This window comes from Plectropomus leopardus, chromosome 17 (genome assembly GCF_026936395.1).
Source record: "Plectropomus leopardus strain MGB_pleo_1.0 chromosome 17, ASM2693639v1, whole genome shotgun sequence".
In the NCBI taxonomy this organism is placed as follows: Eukaryota; Metazoa; Chordata; class Actinopteri; order Perciformes; family Serranidae; genus Plectropomus; species Plectropomus leopardus.
This window is the reverse complement of record NC_142192.1, coordinates 21,390,679-21,413,195: the sequence shown is the minus strand read 5'-3', so window position 1 is coordinate 21,413,195 and position 22,517 is coordinate 21,390,679. Positions and strand designations below refer to the sequence as shown.

General features: G+C 37.1%; 1 long non-coding RNA gene across 1 annotated transcript; it reads right to left on the bottom strand.

Moving 5' to 3' along the window:
• Positions 1-5,224: 5,224 nt before the first annotated feature.
• On the bottom strand, positions 5,225-22,418 carry LOC148186644 (uncharacterized). Its single transcript, XR_015779409.1, has 4 exons — positions 22,339-22,418; positions 21,512-21,551; positions 9,549-9,650; positions 5,225-5,302 (listed from the first exon to the last, which is right to left on the bottom strand). It is a non-coding gene; the product is annotated as an uncharacterized LOC148186644 (long non-coding RNA).
• Positions 22,419-22,517: the final 99 nt, after the last annotated feature.

Here is a 22,517-nt window from a genome sequence, read left to right as displayed (position 1 = left end):
ACGGGGAAATGTTAAATCACACAATCTTGGTATATCTAATGATTAATGCATGAGCTAACGTCGAGAAACCGTCTTGCTGTGAATTTAAAGATGGACTTAAGAATATAAAGTTTCAGACACTGTTCAGGTTGAGTGGATCCATTTGGATTAAACTATTTTTGAAACGTGTTTGAAATTTGAGCCGGTCTCTATCAGGTTATATAAATATAACTGTACAGGTATGTAAACTGACCAACCTATTTCCTCAAGACTCTGATTAGAAACGTTTGGAGGTGGAAACACTCCAGCGGTGAGCAGAGAACAACATGCTCACATGAACACTAAACACAATCACTGATCAATGTTTACACGCGCTGCACTCTTTCAGATCAGAGACACATCTGCACGATGTGTTGCGTCTGGGACAGCGTGGCACAGCTGCTCTTAAGGAGGCGCAGGCCAGTGGATCCAGCTGCTGTCGTGCTGCATGCAGCATCTGGAAACATCTGAAGGGACGAGCTCCTCGTTCAACTCACAAACACTCTGGGGCCAAAGGTCTACAGGAAAAAGGTTTTTGAGCTTTTGTTTCACACATAAAAAGGGTAGAGATTAATCGTTTATAGTGTGTGGTCATCATCAAAGCATATTCAATATCCAATGCTCCTTTAACTCACTATACAGGACAGAAATGACCATGACGGGAAGGTGGAGGTTAGACTGAACGCTTTAGAAAGGTTTGTCAAGTTTGAATGTTGAGTTTGCATTCTTCATCAGGCTGTTTTACATGCTTCAATATATAAAGTTGCCCATCAGTGAAGTTGCCAAAAAACAAAGAACAAAGATATAGCTTTTGGGAGTTTAATTCAAATCAGAAAAATAAGTCCTGTCGGCTTAAAGTCTAATGTTTTTAAATATTCTTTATTTTAGTGTTCATGATTAAATATCCTCACTGTAACTGCATTTGTTCTAAATACACTAAAACTTAGAAAAGCACAGATTGGTTAAGTTGTGGATTAAGTAGTGTTTATAATTCAAATATTATATCCCCTTTTTTAACTTTATTTTTTATTTTTTACTAATTTGAAGGTAACTTTCGCAGACTTTTTACTAACTTTGTGCTCATTTTTGAGTTCTTTCATTGCTCATTGACTTCTTTCCACATTTTTGAAATAAAATCATGCCAGTTTGAAAGGGTTTCAAAGGGTTAACAATTAGAGGGTAATTTTACATCAAAGGGCACTAAAACACTGAGCAGTCACCACAGAGTACAAATGTCTGCTCTATTATTTATCTGAGTTTGGAAAGATGCCCTTAAAGAGAAAAAAAACCTTATTGTAAATGATTATATGATGGATAGGAAAGACTGCTTTTGCTGTTAGTGCTACGGTTTCAATAATCATTTTTCCATGCACCTGTGATTGCTTTTGTTGATTGTTTTCTGCTTTATTAAAAAACACTGCTGTTCTTGTTATTTTGCATCTGTTATTCCACTAAACTGTTAACATGTCACCGCCATCAAAGAGCATGTATGATCCTCCTGTACTCTGTATAAATAAATGTAAAATAAATGAATCTCAACAATGTAGCATGACACTGCTTGTGGAAAAATTTGATAAACAGAGAACTGGCAGAAACGATACCAGTATCTGCTGTACAAATTACACAGTAAGTTATCTGTTACAGGAGCCTATACACAGATTTTTAGTCAGATTTAGTCTATTTCCAACAAGGTAAACAACATGCTAACATTTCTCATTTCACTCTGGGGTATTTGCAGTAAATTTTAATTTATAATCTTTGAGATTTAAACAAACTGTGTATCCCACAGTTACTGCATATATAAATACCACTGCAGATCTTGTAAACATGATCATTTGTATTGTTTTACTAAAAAAATAAATCCTGGCAGAGAGTGGGGAGGGCCATATGACAGGTAGGCCCTGTGCTGCAGTCAGCGCTGCAGACCGGCCTCCAGACAGCAGGAAAGTTACGGGAACCGTCTGATTATAATGGAATCAATAACAAAACAAAAGCTCGTGTCTGGGAGGAAAATCGTGGGAAGTGCTGCCGAGGGCCTGATTAGCATTCTGTATTGCGAGTCCCCGTGGGCCGTCTCCTGGAGCCCCCCAACCCAGGAGTGAAGAATGGCTGCGCGGGAGGGGAGGGGGCAGAGAGGGAAGAGAGGTTGCAGAGGGCCAGACGGGGGATGCGGAAAGTCAAGGAAGACAGCTTCACAAAGACGAGCACGGTGCTGAGGGGGGCAGAGAGGACGGGGGAGGTGCTGGAGGGCTTGAGGCTACCACCGTGAAATCAGGCGGTGTGAGGGAACTGGGTTCAAGTTCAACGGCAAATCCTCGTCTGCACGATGAAGACGAAATGTCTTTGAAAGAATCCTGTCTGACTTGAACTGTGTCTATAAATCTGTTACTGTGGTGAAACTCACAGAAGATGAAGAAGTTTAGAGGAGGTCACAAACGTGTTTCATCTTTTTTTCTGTGATTCTGAAATGTGCAGGTCAAATTTCATTTCAAACTTTTTTATTTTTAATGCAGCAGATTCAGATTCACACGACTGACGATAAAACAATAGCAGGGCTGCAACTAAAGACCATTTTCATTATCAGTGAAGCGGAGCCGGGTTGTTCAAAAAGTTTAATCTGGATCAAAATCAACCGGATTTCTAAATGCCATGTTTTGTTATCCGAGATCAGATAATCAATTTTACTGTTGTACCATTTCTTTAAAGCAACTTTGGATTGGATCACCCTGATCCAGGTACAAAACCTATGAAAGATTACCAAATCTGGATAACCAGTGCGATAACCAAAGGCGATTGAACTCATTTAGCCAATGATGTGAAAAATAAACGAAGGAAATGGTTTTCCTTTCTTGTGAATGGGACACAGTGACTGACAGTATATGATAATGTTGGCAGTTTTAGACCTTATTTTATTGAGCCAAAGTATAGGGGTTATAGAGGACTATTTGTTTATTTATATTGATTTATTTATTTGGAAAATATATAGAAGTTAATATTTCTCACTACTGGGTATCAGAATTAGTTTGGTTTCTCTCTCTCTCTCTCTGTACCTCTATGTATCATTTTGGATTAATGTAATTTTATTGTTACATTTATTCCATGTTTGTCCATCCAGGAAGAGGGAACTTTTTCTACTAAGGTTCCAAAATGTAAGCACTTTCCTTAATTGATTAATTGGTAAAATTAACGATCGATTTATCAATTAATTGTTTTTGAAAACAAAATTTTGCTTATTTCAAACAATACCAAATGTGTTTTATCCTCAGTCACAGCAACATATTGCATGTATTTTAACAGCATTTTCGATTAATCGATCAAATTTCACATGTTCGGTTAAATTCTTAAAGACTGATTAATCAATCATCGATCAATTGTTATCATCCCTAGTTTCTCCCATTTTTTGGATGATTTGAGATAAATAAAACTGAATGAGCTGAATAATATATTAAAAGCTTAAGTGGACATGCCTGACTATGAAATGCAAGAAAGTTATGGGGGTTTTTTTTGGTTTCGAGTCAAGCAATGTTATGGTAAATTCTTTGTAAATACGCTGAAATTAGAGTCATATATTAGGTATCAAGAAATTAAGGAAAATGCCAAAAGCTTCATCACAAATAGATTCTAATAACAGTTCCTCGTACTTATTCATAGAATATACTCTACATGCCAGATATATCAAGCTATGAAAAACAAACATCTTAAATAAAACACGGAATAAATTACGGTCCTCTGCTTGTTAAAGGTCAGAAATTAAGTGTGAAATGAAGAGATCTGACCTCAGGGCAGACAGACAATGGTCACTTCCTCCCTAATTCATCACCTCACCACACACAATTGATTGCCTGTGTGTGTGTGTGTGTGTGTGTGTGTGTGTGTGTGTGTGTGTGTGTGTGTGTGTGTGTGTGTGTGTGCGTGCGCACTGCTCTGTGTGACCCTCTTTGATGGCCTTTAAAATCCACAAGTTGTTTGACCTCTGATCCCTCTGATTGTCCCTGTGTGTCCTCACAGGCTGCTGGGATTTCTCATAAAGACACCTGCGATGTCCTGCTGGTTAGTTTTTTAGAGTCACACCCTCCCAATCTAATACTATTAACTCTTGCTTAAAACGGGCAGTCAGTGGCGGAAGAAGTACTGAGATCCTTAATTTAAGTTAAAGCACCGATACCACAGAGCAGAAATACTTCACTACAATCAAAAGTCCTACAATTCATATAAAAGTAAAGTAAATGTACAAAAGTATTATCAGGAAAATGTACATAAAGTATCACAAGTAAAAGTACTCAATTTGCAGAATAATATCCCCCTGTCTCATGTATTATTATTATTATTAAGGCATCAATGAATTGTCCTGATGCATCAGTGTGCATGATCTATTTTACAGCTGTAGCTCGTCGAGGTCTGTTTGGTAGTTTAGTCCAGCGTGCTCCAACCTTAAGGGTCCGGCACCTCTAAAGAGTCACGAGATAAATCAAGATAAAAGATAAGTCACAAGATGATTAATGGGGTACTAAAGAAGAAAAAAAAAAAGTATGGTTTCTGGACTTTTCTCTTATCTTTGCTTTTTTTTGTGAGATACTACTTCATTTGACCTCATGGGGTCTCGATCAGTTATTCAAACGAAGCCATGTGAGAAGTTCAGAGGGCAAATCTGTCTTTTGGAGAAAAACTCAAAGTCATATACAATTTAACAAGGAGCTCTAACTAAATACCACTTTATTGTGAGGGTCCGCAAGTCAAAAAAGATGGAAAGCACTCTCTTCGACCATCCATTATAATTTATAATCTCTTCATATGTTTAAAGTGTTGATATGTGTTGATTTAAAAACTAACCAGTAAATAGAGATGGTAAATAAATGTAGTGGAGTAAAAAGTACAATATGTGTCTTTGAACTGTAGCAGAGTATGAGTATAAATTAACATCAAAAGGAAAAATTCAAGTAAAGTGCAATTATCTCTATATTGTACTGAAAGGGAAACGTTGGTATTGTTAAACCTGGACCCTGTTTTCCCGTATTTTTACGTCTAAGTGACTAATGGAGACAACAGTTTATGAAACTGCAGCAAAACAGGCTGTAAGAAATTGTGATCTGTCAATTTACGTCCATTAAAAGTGCTTGTTTTAACAACTGACAGGCTCAGATTGTTATTCAAAGCGTTTGACAACATTATGGAAAAGACTACAGAGAAATGAAACTTTTTCCTTTACCTTTCGGTGGTGTGTTTGTTATTGTGACCAAGTCTCGCTCAAGAAGAAGTCTCAGTCTGAAATGTCCCGAGAGGTGACCTGTTGCAGGAAAAACAGCAGAGGAAACATTAGTGAAAGTTGGAGAGAGGAATATAGGCAATAGTTTGATATGTTGGAGTACAGAAAGTGTAGCTTAGTGTTATCTAAAAGAAAACTTCAGAGCCATGGCTGAATATTTAACTGATTTCAGTGTGAAAAAGCCCAGAAGCTTTCTGACCAATCTGATCTGAGCCTGTCGGAAAGGGAAAGCAGTCTGCAATGCATGCAAAGAAAGTGTCAGCATGAAGGAACATTTATGTTACAAAACCTCAGGGAGATATTTTTATTCATTCATTTTTGAGAGAATTTGCTGTATATGACAGTGATAGTTTCAGTTTTGATTAAATATTTGCTAAAGGCATTTAAACAAAGTTTTGCGTTGGATTTTGTTAGATTTCAAATTCAAAATTTCAACAGAAATATTTTCATTTTCATTGTAAATGCATATCGGTTCCCAATATCGGTTATCTGTCTCATTAAGTACTAATAATTGGTATCGGAACTGGCGCTGAAAAACCAATATCTGTCGACCCCCTCTTATAATGGATAGAAATTAATTATGCACAGCTGTCTGTAGATATTACATTGCAACCTGTTTCCCTCAATATTAGATCAATTTCAAAACTTGTCTTCATTAGTCACTTGGACACAGAAACGTGGGAAAATAGGGTTCAGACTTCAAATTCTGATGTTTCCCTTTCAGAACAAGATTTGAGTAAATTTACTTTCACTTTCCACCACTCAGTGATCACATGACGCAAGAAAAACTCAAAACCTTGAGGTTTTGAGCTGAGGTAAAGAAGTTGGGACTTAACAACTAATTCTTTACATCTTTAACATTTTAAGCTTGTTTCACTTTCCAAAACCGCCGAGCTCCTTCAGCCTGTAAGATATGATAGCACTTTGGTTACAGTAGAAACTCAGAGTTTTTGGAAAAGTTTAAAGTGAGAAAACAGCTCTGCAGTTCATTCCTAAAATGCAGAGCTGACGGTGGTGGTGGTGGGGTGGGGGGGTGGGGGTGGGGGATAAAGAGGTTGTTGACCTGCTGGTTTGCTGAGTTTAACCTCTTGGCCTCCTTTTTGATGGGAGCTCAGAGGTCGGGACTCAGTCAGGAGGGGTCGAGGGGACAGGCGGGAGGACAAAGTGTGTCGTCCATTCCCAGCGATACGTGGAAATTTATCTCTATACACGTGCTCATGGACAGACACACAGATCCCAACCACATGGGTAATTTTTAAAAATTTGCATAGACTGCTGCAAAAACAATCAAGACTGACCACACAGTTTTATAAAAAATCTCTCGACTTTTCCTTTTTATCGCTTATTGTTCAGCTCATAAATGCGTGACAAAGATCATGCATGGGAATGCTCCGTTGGACCTCTTTACACAAATGAACATTGTCTGAAATTTCTTCCTCTGTCTCAAAGTCATCCACTCGCTGGTTTCCCACAAAAACAGTTTAGTGGGTGCTATTGAACATTTTGTGAATAATTCCTCAACTCCCTCAGACCACTGACAGCGGGGGCGGCGAGCTCGATGGGAAAACAATATCTTATAGATTGCGATATAAAACCGATCCGTCCAGACGAAGACACAGGCACAAAACATGGCTAGAAATCAGCCATGAGTATGTCATGGCACGCTGGAGGGTCTGACTACTTAATTAGACATATAAAAAGGCTGGGTCAGACGGAGCAGACAGGCAAAGAAAGGCAGGCGAGATGAGGCCCTTCAAACTGTCTGCGTCACACTGTGGGTGTGTGTGTGTCTGGGTGGCGCTGTGAGAAAGTGTGTACCCGTGTCGTTTGCATGTCTGAGTCTCAGCCGTGCAGGTCTGCGTGTAAGAATGTGTCTGTCTGGCACATGTGTGTGTTTGTGTAATCGTGTGAACATGTTCGAGGTGTTTTTGTGATTCTCTGCATGACGAACTGTAAAAAATCTCCACCGAAAAGAAAAAAAACAAACTAACGTAATCAACTAAATCTGTGAACGCAATGAAGGCATCGGGCCGTTGAAAAAGATTCTTGCATGTGTCTGGTGTTACTTATCTTTTGAATTTTTTTTTTCTTTTTTAAATTGGAGCAAGAAAAGCTCTCTCTACACTAGAAGTCTAAATATCATGCATATGCAGCATGGAGGCATAAACCGTGCATAAAAATGATACATTTAAGGGAACATATTAGGGGTCAACAGATTATTGGCCTGGTCGATTATCAGAGCCGATATCTGGCATTTTGCCGATTATCTGCGTCTGCATTTTTTGTTTTTTTTTAAATGATTGTTGATAAAATTTATTTATTTACATTTTCACTTGACTTTGCTGTATATGATGTTTAAAGTCTCAGTTTTGATTAAAAAACTGATAAAGGCATTAAAACAAAGTTTACTGTGGGAGTTTGTTATATTCCAAATTCTATATATTGACAGAAAGATTTTCATTTTAATTGTAAATGCATATTGTAAATATCGGTTATCAGTCTCATTAACTACTGATAACCCATATCAATATCAGCCCTGAAAAAAGAATATCAGCCAACCCCTAGTACAAATTAATAAAGTCTAATTCAAAGGCATAAATAAAAAAATGTCCTCCAATACATACACAGCTTAAGCCGAAAACAAAGCCCACTCTCATTCTCAGGGCATCAAATATGGCACCTTGGTCAGTGGACGTCAGCGTCTTCTGATGCACAAGGAGTCCTTTAGCATCTGTACATACCGAGCTTTTGACTCCAACATAAACCCATCGGTGGTACTGATGTAGAAAGTGCTTTTTTCACTACATGTCACTTTCACCCATTTACACACACATTCACACACTGGTGGCTGTGACTAGCATACAAGCTGCCACCTGCTGAATGCACTAACACACTGGTAAAGCCATCAGGACCATTTTGGGGTGCAGTTTCTTGCCCAAGATGCACCATGAAGACGAGGGTCTGCCAGAGAACAAAATGGGACAGCACTACTCTACCTCCTGAGCCACAGCTGCACCAATTACTGGATAATTTTAGCTTGAAAACAAATTATTCAAATAAGGTAAAAAAAACAACTTTTCCTTTAGATAAACTGATGGCAACCAGTACACATACGCCGTGTGAAACCAAGTGGCAACCTGACAAATGAAGCCAAAGCGAAAGAGCCAAAAACTGCAGTTCCTTGAATGGCCACTTGAGGCTGGCTCGAGAAGTTAAAATGTCAAAATGCTCAACTTTCCAGCAGAATTGAACAGGTTTACGGCGGCAACTGTACAAGGGTGAATTTTTCATATAATTCACCAGTTTAAATTTGTCCAAATATAGTCACCTCAGGTCAATTCTGGCTCCAAAAATCCAAGATGGAGACAGCCAAAATGCCAACTTCAAGGCTTTAAAACGTGGGTCCACAAACCAATGGGTGATATCACAGTGGTTGAATCCATTATTTTTCTGCAGTCTATGTGTGAAACCAGCGATGAGGAGTCGTGAGTACATGTTACTTTGTTTCGAAGCGGTCATGAGCCAAAAATTTTGGGAACCACAAGTAAGTATATGAATTAGAAAGTGGAAAACATTGTTCTTAAAGGTTCCTCCAATGTTTCATCAAACAGCTTAACAAGACTGTATGTTGAACTAACAAGTACATGTCCTTATTTTCTATCTCAGTTACACTATAGATCTCGTTACAGGAAAACATATTATTAACCTGATAATCTTAGATATTAATGTACATGCATGTCATTTAAATTTCAACAATATTCGTTGTATTGCACATATTGCATTAAGGTGGTGAATCATTTGAATGCTGGACAATAACTGTGCCTCCTGTACGTTCATCAGCAATGAGAATATTTCAGCAGAGATAGAAATGTCTATAATGCAACATGTTTATTGTCTTTACAAGCCTGCTAACATGACATGCTTGGTTTAAATGGCTTCCTCACACTCTTCACTTTCATTTGTTGTCATATTTCCTCTCTCATTTCAACACAGCACCCTCTGCAGGTTATCAAATATCATATGACTGCTTTCCAGAAAATGAATTTTTATTAAGGTGGTATAAAAATATCTGCAGTCTTATGAATAAGGTTTTTCTCTGCTGTTAATCTGCACCGGGTATGCATGTGTGCGTCTGCTCACACTTGTCTGGCCTCCGCTATGTTTAAACTACGTTAAGTGTATAGGAGCATGAAGAATGCGTCTCAATAAGTCATTATCGTTCAAAACAAGTCAGAACCACTTATAATAATCACTTCTTCTTACTCACTCATTGTTGCCTCTGAGCAGACACGGCCCAGTCAAGCTGAACTGGAGTCTGTGGGTGAGAACCGACTGGGAACCCTCCATCGCAGCTGCAGCTATTTGTTGTCTGCAAGACATAGAGGAGAGGTCAGAGGTCAAATAAGTTCACAGGAACTGTGGGCTTTCACATGTTAATGTTTCGGAGCAGCACAAGAACAACACAGAGGAGGTGATTATAACGTTGTCAGGACACTGTTTAAAATGTGTCAAATGTGATGGACATCTCTACTTAACTGGTGGACATGAAGGACTGTGGGATGCCAAATGTTTAAAAATTGGAGGTGTGCTTCAAATTGACATGAAAATATATATGTGACCAAATATGAATGAGATGGTGGAGAAAATTAAGACCAACCAACTGCATCCAAAATGTCACCAGAAGCCACCAGAGCACTAAAGGAAACATCTTTTATATTTATACAATTGAGCTTTGGTGACCTTGTGTTATCTAGAAAGTACCCCAGACGTCCATGTTTTGTGCTTCGCATTCATTTTATTTATATAGTTTATTTAATAAGGACAATATAAATTAAAATAGTACAACTTCAGCCTAATTCAAACAAGCTGAAGCAAACTGATGTTTCACATATAGAGATTAAACAATACTCTACTCTCCCTCCTCCCCCACCGGCCACATGATACAAGCTCTCATCCAGCCTGAGTCTGAAAACAATACATTAATGCTAAATACGTTTTTTATGCTTTACATTATTGCACACTGGACTGGATTTCTTAACATGCACACTGACTATAGATATTTGCGCTGTAAAACCAACTTTTGCACAACTGTACTTCCTCCATTGCACCTTTTGTACATACATTTTATGTTTTTTAAATTCTGTTTTTTCATTTTATATTTTTAAATTACTTCTATATTTTTATCTCTTATACTATTCAAATTCAATATTTTTATTCTTCTTTTATGTTAATTGTTTTGCACCAAAAAACCAAGTCACATTCCTTATATATGTAAATGTACTTGGCAACAAAAACGGATTCTGATTCTGATTTTAGCTATCGCTAGTTTCGGACTCCTGTCCCTGGTTAGGCGTTTAGTGAAGAAAAAGGAAAAAAGATTATATCAATATTACATACAATAACAGCTGTGTTTAAAAAAAAAAGACAACAAAAAGGTAAATATCTACATCAAGGTTACAAAGAATAACAACATACAGGTAAATACACAAATATCAAAGTTATATACAGTTGCAACACAACTATAAAACATTATAGTGTTCTTACCACTCTTCTGCCTGATGGTTAATTTGCATAAAATATCCGATGCTAAGTTTTGCAGGCATTTAAAAACCAGTTTGCGGGACGAGAATTTTAGAAAATTATCAAAACTGAGCAAATCATACTGTTTTAGTATGTGACAGTGATGACATCTAATGGGATTTTTATCTTTTTTTTTAAGGCTTGGTTATACAAAGATGCGCACAAAATGAGAAAGTCTATATGTATCTTGCATTTACTGATATTATCCCCCAGATATGATGCGCACAGTCATTTGCAACTCCACTCTATGCAACACAGATACACTACATTAATGTACATCAGATTTTTTTTCCTTTTAAATTTAAACAGAACAGATTCTTTCACACATTGTCATTTGTCATACATCTCATCATCTCTCCATGCTGTGTAGCAAGATGAGCCTCCTACACCCAAAATGAAGTCAAGACTTTCATTTATAACTGCTCATGCAGCTTCCACTTATAGCGAAACAGGCAGAAAAAAAACAACAGAAAAACAAAAAAACTAAATACGACCACAAATTAGCCTTAATGCATTAATGACAGAAAATATATCTAGCAACACCCCCAAGATGTCACGAGCTGCAACCAGTACATTTCTACAAGATGTTACTCCAAACCTGACAGATGCTTGTTTGACACAGTAACTGTGTAGCATATTAAATGTAAGCTCTTGAAAGTTAAAGTACTGAAATTGATTGCAGGTGATTAAAATATTATACATGCATTTCATGTCACATTCAGAGGCCGCAAAATGTGTCTCGGAGGGCCGCACTTATAAAACTACCATAAAAAGCAACCTGTTACATTGGACAGGATTTCCACGCATTTTTACCAGTGAATTTCCATAACTTTTCCGTAATATTTTACCCCATGTCCATGACTTTAAGTAGTTTAAAGTGGGTTGACCTATAGATGTGCACTTCAGGCAAATAAAGCAAATAAGCAAACTGCTGCCGCTGCTATCTGTAAGTAAGACATTCCTGCCGGCAACTAGCTGCCAATACACCAGACCAACACATATGAGGACTCTGCAAAATGTCAATACGGCATTTTTTTCAATCAGCGTCTAAGCAATAATGAACTAGATTTTAAAGACTACCGATTTTGCGTAAATTTAGACATGTTTGGGGAATTTCATGAATATAATTTTAACAATGGCCATAATAATGTATATTCATGATGGCAATTTCATGACCATGGGAACTCTGATTAAACATGCTATATACAAATTCCTTGCATGTGTACATATGCTTGGCTAATAAAGCCAATACTGATTTACTCATGTTCTTGTGTTAAGAACAATTTGAAGATACATGTGTGTACTCAAGTTGGTTGTTTCCACTGCATTTCAGGGAGAAATATTGCAATTTTTAACCCCATTACATTGATCTGTGAGCTGAAGCTGGATGAGTTATTTTACATAGTTATGGTTCTTATAAAATCTTACAAACATTGTTGTACATTAAATATCCCAACAATATGTAAAATAATCACCTTTGCTCAATTTCAACTAAAATGCTCCTTACAGATAACTCATTAATTATAATCATAATAACTGTTATTATTATCATACAATTTACACTATTACTGCAGTTATTAAGGAAACAATATTGCCCTAACAGCACCTTCTTTTCCACCACCATTTGAAAATATTTTCAATAACCTTGTCCACAACTATAAAAGAGAGAAAGTAGTTCCCTTGTGTAAGATTTTAACCAAAGGTGTGTTTCAATGTAGTGTCTATAGACTGTAGAGCAGCCAAGTTACACAGCGAGACTTTAGTACAAACACATCCGTTTGTCTTTGTGAGAGTTTAAGATGCTGACCGTGTAATCGCAGGTTCAAGTCCTCCAGCTCTCATATCCCTAATTTCCTGTCAGGTCGGACTGCCGACTACATAATAAATGCTAAAAACAAAAATCTAACATATCACCAGAAACTACTATATATTGTTTACACTATAACCATCTGAACACCGACATGAGGCTAGGATGACGTATCTGAGTGTGTTAAGTAACATTATGCACACACACACACACCTTGGATGGGTAATCAATGTTCGGTGGAGGAGCAGCTGTGGGAACGAGACGGTCTCTCAGAAACATCAATGACACAAACACTAAACAATAATCCTTTAGGAGCTCTGCTCACATGTTCCCATCACACTGACTGAAACAAGAGGCTGAATATTGAAAAGGAGGTGATTCCCATGCAGTCATGTTGGTGGCTGCATGGGAACTTCAGCTCAGAGCGCCCCCAGCTGGAGCTCTGCAGCACTGCAGGGACTGAGGATCTGACAGCAGCATCGAGATGTTCAGCTCTTCAACAAATAACCTCTCGTGACTTAAAAACTGCATGATTTTTAACGTGAAGATGATTTTTTAGCCATTTATTTTTGTGAGACGGAGCTGGTTATAATTATGATGCTCTGCTTCATACTGTATTACTTATTATTATTGTACCTTTTAACCATTAGTACCTTGTTTTTACTTAGTAACAATTTTCAGATCATTTATTTATTCATGTATATTATGCACCATGGGGAGTTTGCAATTTTGTTGTATGCTTGTACATATGATGACAAATATAGTTTTCCATCTTTATTGGTTGGAAGAAATGTACTTGATGTACTTAATCTGGGAAATTTAATTTATTTGTCTGGGTTTTTCTTTTCATTTAACTTGAACAGAAAATATACCAATTTATTTTTGCTTTAACAACAAATTATTATCCAAGCAACCACATACCTGTTCAAATTCATTCAATAGTATTTTTAACAGTAACTACAACAGTAATGTGTGTGTGTTTGTGTGAATATATAACAGCATGAGTATTTATAGATTGTTTTTTTCTGTTTACAATGGACAATCACATGTAAATATATTTCTGTTCTTATTTTATTTATGTAAATTCTGCTTGTGTTCAGTTGTTAACTGTGATCATTACTGCAAATAAACTTAAACTCATGATAAGCTGCTTTATCTTCTAGTTTTCATTATGTATTTTAACAGTGATTCCCAACCTACTATCAAGATAAATCTAAAATAGTTAAAGAGATAAAAGGTGTGGATTAACATTTAGTTGAATCTCTTCATGCCTGTAAAACATTTGAAACACTTTTAAAAAAGCAAAAATCATTCTTTGTCATGGTGCTCGGAGCCAAAAATGTATCTGTAACAGTAACGCGGGCACAAGTGGTCCCCGCTTTTGTTTAAAGGGGTTAAAGACAAAATGACTGGAAGTCACTGGAACAAATTAACACTGTGCAAAGGGGAAGGTTTTGTTTCATCATTGTGGAGACATTTATGGAACGGAGGAATTTGAGGGTCGCTGCTAAAAAATTTTGAGCATCAAACACTTATTTCCTGCGTTCTGGTGAATTTTCCTGCACCGATACATGCTTTTTCTGCACCAGATTATGTCAAACTATAAGTCCTCTGCTATTTTCTCGTTTTTACTTGAAGGGACAAATGCACATGTCCTAAATACTGGTGCAGACGTGTCCCCTGTGTCCTCCTTGAAATCACCTATGATACTGTGTGAAATGATCATTTGTTTGTGTAAAACATTATGAAAATCTACCAGGAAACTGCCAGTCTGTTTTAATGACCCAAGTGGTTCAATTATCTTATCCGATCAAACCCTGCTACACGACAGCTTCTGAAGTAAGAAAACTCCCACGATTTGTTTCCCATGCAGGCTGCGTCCTCCATATTGCCTCTCCATGCGTTCAAATTATAACCTATTTGTCTCTCTGTTTTCACACGGCTGCCTGTCAATCAGTCCTCCCACCCCCAGCGCAAATTGGTGCAGTGTGAAAACAGCCACTCCCCGTGCCCTGTGGGTCTAATTGGCTCGGATTAAAAGAAGCCATTATATCAGTGGAGCTGATCTGAAAGCTGAGCTGCCGAGCTGCAGGCGGCCCACACTTTTTATCACGCTGAGAAACTGATACAGCTGCATCCAGCTGCTGCGGCGCCGACGTACACTCAGTTAACACACAGCAGCACTGCAGATACAGTGTGTGTGTGTGTGTGTGTGTGTGTGTGTGTGTGTGAGTGATACAGTGATCTGTGTTTGAGAATGTAATTACAATCACAATAACATGAGGTGTTTGGTATTATGAGATGGTTTTATGGCCCAATAAGTGAGCAGAATGAAATGTTACGTGCTCACGCTAAATTGGTCTAATTAATCAGTTCAGTTAGACCCCTTAGCTGTAAACTGTAACTCATTATTGTTCTGTGCAAGAGGAAGAAGAACATGAAAAATATCAAACATGGGCACTACGCAAACTATTATAATGCTTCAAACCTTTGAATTACTAACAACAATAGTTTCAGATGTCTGAAACATAAACTAGTTTACTGGCCTACTGATTAGTTTTCACAAAATAAAGAACCTAGAGCCCGCCTATAAATCAATATTACTGCAGCACTAAGACTGCCGATATATAATAAGAACCTGCATTAAATGTGTGAGGTCGTTAGGAGCAATGTTGTGATCGCAGAAACTTCCTTGTCCAGTCAGTGCAGATTATGGCCACAATTTTTTAAAAGTCCCCCAGATCTCACCATCAAAGCAGAGCAGGTAGAGATGGTGGAGTCTCTCTGATATCTTGACATTACACTGGACAATAACCTCAGCTTCAATCAGCATCCCATGGACATTAACAAACGCCGTCAACAGGGGCTTACAGCTATCTGTAATTTAAATAACCTGTTGGTGCTCTGCCCCATCTTCTTCATCACCAATGAAAACAAACTCTTAAAGATAACCTTCTTATCCAGAAAACTCACAGATATTCCTGCAACCAACCTATGTGACTGTGACACCTCATCCCTGATCCACAAAGACGTTCACTCACTCAAGATCATCCACTCCACCGTAACTTCATCTCCCTTTCTTCGGGATGTAGGTAAAGACTACCCATGTGCACAGGGGCCCGTTTCAGCAAGAGGTCTCACAGCCAAACAAGCTCTAAATAAGTGACCTCCTCTTGTGTGTTGAATGTAAAGCCATGTCTTTGTCTCTTATGTACTAATTCTGTACGTCTTATCTGTCTGTGACATTATGCACTTGCTATGAAAAATAATTGTCTCTTTGAGGACAAATAAACTCTCAATAATTATGTCTTAATGGGAAAAAATTGGCTGTTATACCATTCATTGATTTTTCTGATTCTAAAATATCAATTTCAACATATCAGTGCCTCAAATATAAGATCTGACAGCCATGCGGCATCCACATCATTATGTGTGTTGTCTTTTCTACATGTTTGTTTTTTTAAGTTTTATTATTTTTTGTGGAGAACTTAATGAACAAATACTTTAGCTTCCTCTGTCATAAGTGGTCATTACTGGCAGTTAGAGTGTAAATGGTTTTGTTTTTTTAAATATAAATTTGAATGGATTTTTCAACCTCACTTTGAGCAAAGCAGCACAGAGTTTTCAAGTTAAGTTGCTCAAAATTTCTAAAATATATACATTTATTAGAGATGGTATATCAATTATATCATGGTATTGTTAAAGTTGGCTAAAAATGACAAAAAATATCGATACATACACTTCATCTGACCACATTTTATATTGAAAACCACTGATTAAATTTTTAATTGCACACAATAAACATGAAAATAACAACATAGCCAGTTACTTATGTAATCATATAAAAAACATATTGAATTTGAATTAATGAACTTTAAAGACTGCCTGTTGTTTTTGAAATGCTTGCTCGATTGTCCGCGTCACTGTGGACGAGGACAGGGGAGCAGAAGCATCCTTGCCTGCTGCACGCCGACACTGTAAATAAGGAAAAAGGAAATCAAAGTGTTTTCTGTATGCATCTGGGAGATTCTTGCTAATTTTGGTTGATGCTGGACAGTATTTACTGAGAGTTTTTCAATGCACGACAATCAAATATGGTTTTAATGATCATTCAAATTTTAGTTGGTAGTACCTACTGTTGGGAATTTTAACGTGATATTTTGTGAAACTGGTAACCACTGCACATTCCCATATTAATATTTTTTCACATGCTACACAAAACTGCACAGCTTTTTATATTCTGAAACAGCTAGTTATACATATTTTGTAATGCTAAAGTACTTTTTTGTAATCTTAGTCATATTTTTATTGTAACTTTTATATTGTATTGTAACCGTTATAATGAGCAGCTCTTAGGAAAAGATGAGAGAGATTCTTGCTGCAGCTCCTGTAGTTCCCAAAGCTTTGTAGAAAAAAGTTTACTTTTATCAAAGCAACTCCATTCAAAGAAAACATGTTGATAAAAGATCTTTAGTCTATTAGTATATATTTAATCATGTAAACAATTGTAACATGGTCATTATTTGAAAGTCAAGTATAGACCTCTGTGAGGGGAACGATGTGCAAATGTTAGAGTCTTAAATTTTCACAGATGGGAGAGGACTTGCTCCAATCAGTGTTCAGTTCATGAAGCTGGGCTACACACACACACACACACACACACACACACACACACACACACACACACACACACACACACACACACACACACACACACACACACACACACACACACACAAAAACACCAACAAACAGACATTTTCCTCGAGTGTATGCCTGCATAATTGCAGTAATAAGACCAGGAAGGAAGTCGGAGATGCCGCTTAAAGCTCAAAAACACAAAACCCTCTGCATTTGTCCAAATCACGAGCGGGAGAAGCCACAAAGGTTGTTTGTATCCCAGTGAGCGGTGACGGAGGGGTGAAGGGTTGTGGGTAAAGCTTACTGCTGAGGTTCCCAGCCAACTTGGCACGCCTTTCAACTTCTCCTCACCCTTCTGTCTTTTCATTGACTAACAGATCTTGTGAAGTCCTGAACTGTTGTCCAATTCTTGCCGATATTTTCATTCAAACATCGTTTTCTGTTTCCTCTAAAAATCTGGTGGTTTCGGCTAAAGTCGCATCACATTGCCTGAATAGGAAAAGACTGCCTTGTTTTAGGCGGGCAAACATAGTTCTGATAAATCCAGCAGCCTCCACCCGACAAAAAGATGATCTTGTGTGGGCTGTAAATGTGGATTATTTGTTTGTTTTTTTATATTATGTTTCTTTTTTAAACCATCAGTCTGAATGTTTGATTAGTTGGTCAATTAACTAATATATACATACATACATATATATATATATATATATATATATATATATATATATATATATATATACATATATATATATATATATATATATATATATATGAAACTTCAATGCAAAACATTCTCTTGTTCCAGCAAATGTGATGATTTGCTCTTTTTTGTCTAATTTTAATCTAATTTTATGTTAAATTTGATATATTTTGGTTTTGGCCTGTTGGACGAAGAAAACACGTAATCTGAGGGCAACATGGGCTCTGTGAACTCTTCGGGGCATTTTTGACTGTTTTTTGGACATTTTATACACTAAATTATCAAAAACTGTCTTACAGATTGTGTGCTATTAAAAGTTACTAAGTCCATGCTTGATGCTTTTTTTTTTTACATTTTTAATCGAAAAAATATAATCAAAAAATTGGAAAAAAATTACAATCCATGATGAGAAAAATCATAAGTTGCCGTTCTAACAACACAGCTAAAATAATAAAACTCTCCCCTTTTCATTCCCTTTGCCTCCCTCCTCCTCCTCCTCCTGCAGTGCAACAGCGGTCATTTTCGGGTGTCAAGGACCTCGCACTTGGGGTTTGGGGAGGTGGACCCTCAATTAGGGAGCCACGCGTCCTTTGGAAGAAAGAGGAACTCCGCGAGGAGTCCTTAACGACTGGCCTCTGTTCACTGCGCTCTGACCCCGTGACCTCTGGGTCACAGGCCACAATACACTCCCATCTGGAGCTGTGTTATGGGCTCTATGTCAAAAGGGACGGACAGCAACCTCCTGCATTCAGGTCGAGCTGCGTGACGCTATTGAAGGCCTGAGAACGGCGGTCCTACTCCAACACCTCTCTGAATATCTGCCCAGCCTTATGAATTCAACTTTGACCTCTGATCAGGTCTGATAATGTGGATCAGTATTTTTTAATTGAGCGGGACCAGAAGGAAGAAAGGCTACACACATACACTGCACACCGGGGGAGCTGCCTGGAGCAATATAATCCTGTATTTTTGACCACTGAGCAGAACTAATGTGGATCTGTTTCGAGGTAAATGTCTTGCTCACTGGCACACTGCTCAGGGGGTGCTTCTCATTTACCTTCAGAAGCTGCCACCTTTTCAGAAAAAGTCTGCATAAAGACTACATCTAATATTACACTCAAACAGAAAGTAAACTCATAAATTTACTTTGGTACTGTTGACCTACTTAAGTACTAACTTGAGTATTTCCATTTTCTGTTACGTCATACTTCTATTCCACTACATCAATTTTAAAACTGAAGTCACTAGTTCATTTACTGATGGTATTATGTGTTTTTTCAAAATATTTGCAATATCAAATCCCTCTCCACTTAAAATGCCATCTGAAAACACACCTTTTCAAGCTGGCATATCCAGTCGGATCTTATGATGACACACACTCACACATTTGCACCAATGATGATTTTATAATGGTTATTTTATACCTAGTTATTATCATTTTTAGTTTGTGTCTAGTTATTTTATTAACTTACTACTGTATGTTACTGATTTGTTTTTAACTGTTGTGAAGCTTGAAAGGCGCCTATCAATAAAACTCACCATCATCGTTGTTAGTAAAATGAGAATAGAAATTAAGATGTATAATTACTTTGAATCCATGAGCTGCTCAGCAGTTCTCAAAGTAAAATGACATGAGTTAGTGATGTAAACATTAAAGCAGCAATAATTATAATATAACCTTTATTATGCTGATGTGAGGTATTCTGCACAATGAGTACTTTTACTACTTTTAATATCTCTGAGCGTAACTGTGCACACAATGATCTCTCTTTTGTTTAAATTATACTTCACAGGGTCTTTCTACACTGTAGTATTACTTGAGTGCTCTTTTCCTGCCACCACCCTAAACATTTAAGGGTTAATAATGCCACTGGGTCCAAAGGCCAAAAAGATGTCTTCAAATCAGTTGCTTAATTTGACTTACACTCCAAACCCGAAAAATATTTAATTTGCACTCACATTTAACAGCAAAAAAGCACTGGATGTTTCGTATTTTTGGTAATAAATAACCACTAAAACATGAATCAGTTAAAAAATTGTATTTTTTCCGATTTTTATAGCTGATCAATAAGATAAATTGATTAATCATTGCACAATTCATCTTACATTGGCTGTACATGGACAGGGATGTGCATCAAATACACATTTTGTCACCTGCTTAGTTGAGACTCAACAGCAGTTGTGAAAAGTAACCAAGTGCATTTACTCAAATATGGTACTTCAGTACAGTATTGAGGTACAAGCCCTTTACTTGACTACTTTCATGTTATGCTCCTTTATACTTTAATTCTACTAAATCTCAGAGGGAAATATTCTACATTTTGCTCAACTACATTTTTTTGAAAACTTTAGTCGTAGTTGTAGTCTTTGCAGATTTAGATTATAAAGGAAAAATAAAATCAACTAATTGTGTAATTATGATGTACAATATTATAGATTAAACTACCCAGCAGCATACACAATTATTCAAAAGAGCTCCACCTTTACCAGCTGCGACACTGAAGTGATGAATACATTCATCCATCAATAATTTAAATCCAGTCATAAAATAACTTTATTATAATCAAATGGGCCAGTGACTACTTTAATAATATTTTATTAACTAACAACTTCATAATAATAATAATTTGTACTTAAGTAAGATTTGGAACACATAACTTTTACCTTTAAAAGTACTTTTACACTGTAGAAGACTACTTTTCCTTCAGTAAAATATCTCAGTACTCCCTCCACCACTGTCTCTCATAAGTTTATCCCAGTAAGTTTTTGACAGTGGAAAGGTTTTAATTTTGTAGTCAATCAAATGCATTTCTGTCGCTAATGTTGTTAGTCTATAGCAAGGAATTAAAGGACTTGCTGACAGAATAATATTATACTGTAGACAAATGGTAATTTTTGACCATCTGCCTGCAATAATTCAAACAGGTCTTAAAAGCTTCTTATTCAGTATTCCTAAACAGAGAATAACGTGTGTAGAACAAACTGTCCGCCACTTGTAAAATAATATGCCTGTGTTCATTTAAATGCATGCAGCCTGTAGTAAGAGCACAAGTCAAAGCTGAAGTATCCAAACCAACATTTATCCTCCTTATAATACTGCTGATCAAGCGTTTGAATCACAGTGCATCTTCTCACTGGGCAGTGATTCTCAGTAGCAGCTTTGTTTGTTTCAGTCTCTCTACTGTTAACACGGTGATGATCAAAATATTTTGTAAGGGCTCTGTTGTGATATCAAACATTTGGCCAACAGTTTCCTACAAATCATGACACAATGATGCCATCTGGTGGCAGAACAACTGTGGCTGCTGTGAGAATCAGAAGGACTTGTTGCAAAGTGTTCACTTACAAGGAATTTGCTTTGTTTTTTTGGGTTTTTTTTTTTTTGGTGCAAACATTAAACATACAGAAGACATATTAAGAGGAATAATAATAATAGTAATAATAATAATAGCAACACCAACACCAACACCAATAATAATGGGGTCATTGTATGCCAACTCACCCAAAATCCAGAATTTTTCCTGGTTCATGTCACGGATTTTCTTGGGAAAAAAAAAATGTTGAAACTTCTATTAAAGTCAAGATACTTTTCAAAAAGTATTCAGCTGTACTCCAGATGCTTAAGCTATGTGAGTTTTTGAAGTTTGGTCTTCTGAGCTAAATTTCATAAATTCATAACTTATAAAGCATTAGGAGTACAGCTATAATGATGATGATGATGATGATAATAACGCAAAGTACTGCAACATTTACATCTAAAATTTGGTAGAGATACTCTAAATAGTACAATAACAATGTACAATGTAACTGTGTCAGAATAAGCCAGCTTTACAATATTGTGCAGAGATGTGTAAACATGTTTGGTAGGGAATGTGCAAAAGTTCACATTGGAGCAAATGTGCAAGATAATAGTGCAGTATGTGCGTTAATATCGGTCGGGATCACTTTCACATACAGAACCTGCAGAGACCCCAGTAAACACTGCACATTTTAAACGTATTTGGGAACAAAACGTTATGTAACCTTTTGATTGCAGGTTGCTCCTGTTAAATATAAGTTTTCCCATATTAAATAAAAAACTTGTGTGTAATAAAATAATGGTTTGAGGTGAGAAATCAGCCGCATTCAGCTTTTATTTTCCCCCTGGGCTACATGTTTGGGAAGCTAGCTTACCTGCAGTGGGCAAAGTTAGCTAACGTTACGTACGTAGCGCGCGTTAGCACGTACATGTTCAAATTTACACCTGTCGCTCTGCTTCATCACTAAAGTAAGATGTAGACTTGATAATTTTACCTGATACAAACAAACATGCACAGGTGTAATGCTTACATTTTGTGTTTCTCTCGTTTTCCGCTCGAGTTTCTTCAATTTCCCAGCCTGAGTGACGAAACCGTGACGCAACATTTCCGCAGGTATTCACGCACATGCGCACAATTTCGTTGGTCACCTGACCGTAATTGTGTTTTGGTTGCCTCTGTCGTTTTAGCCTATAATTTGATAGTGCAGTT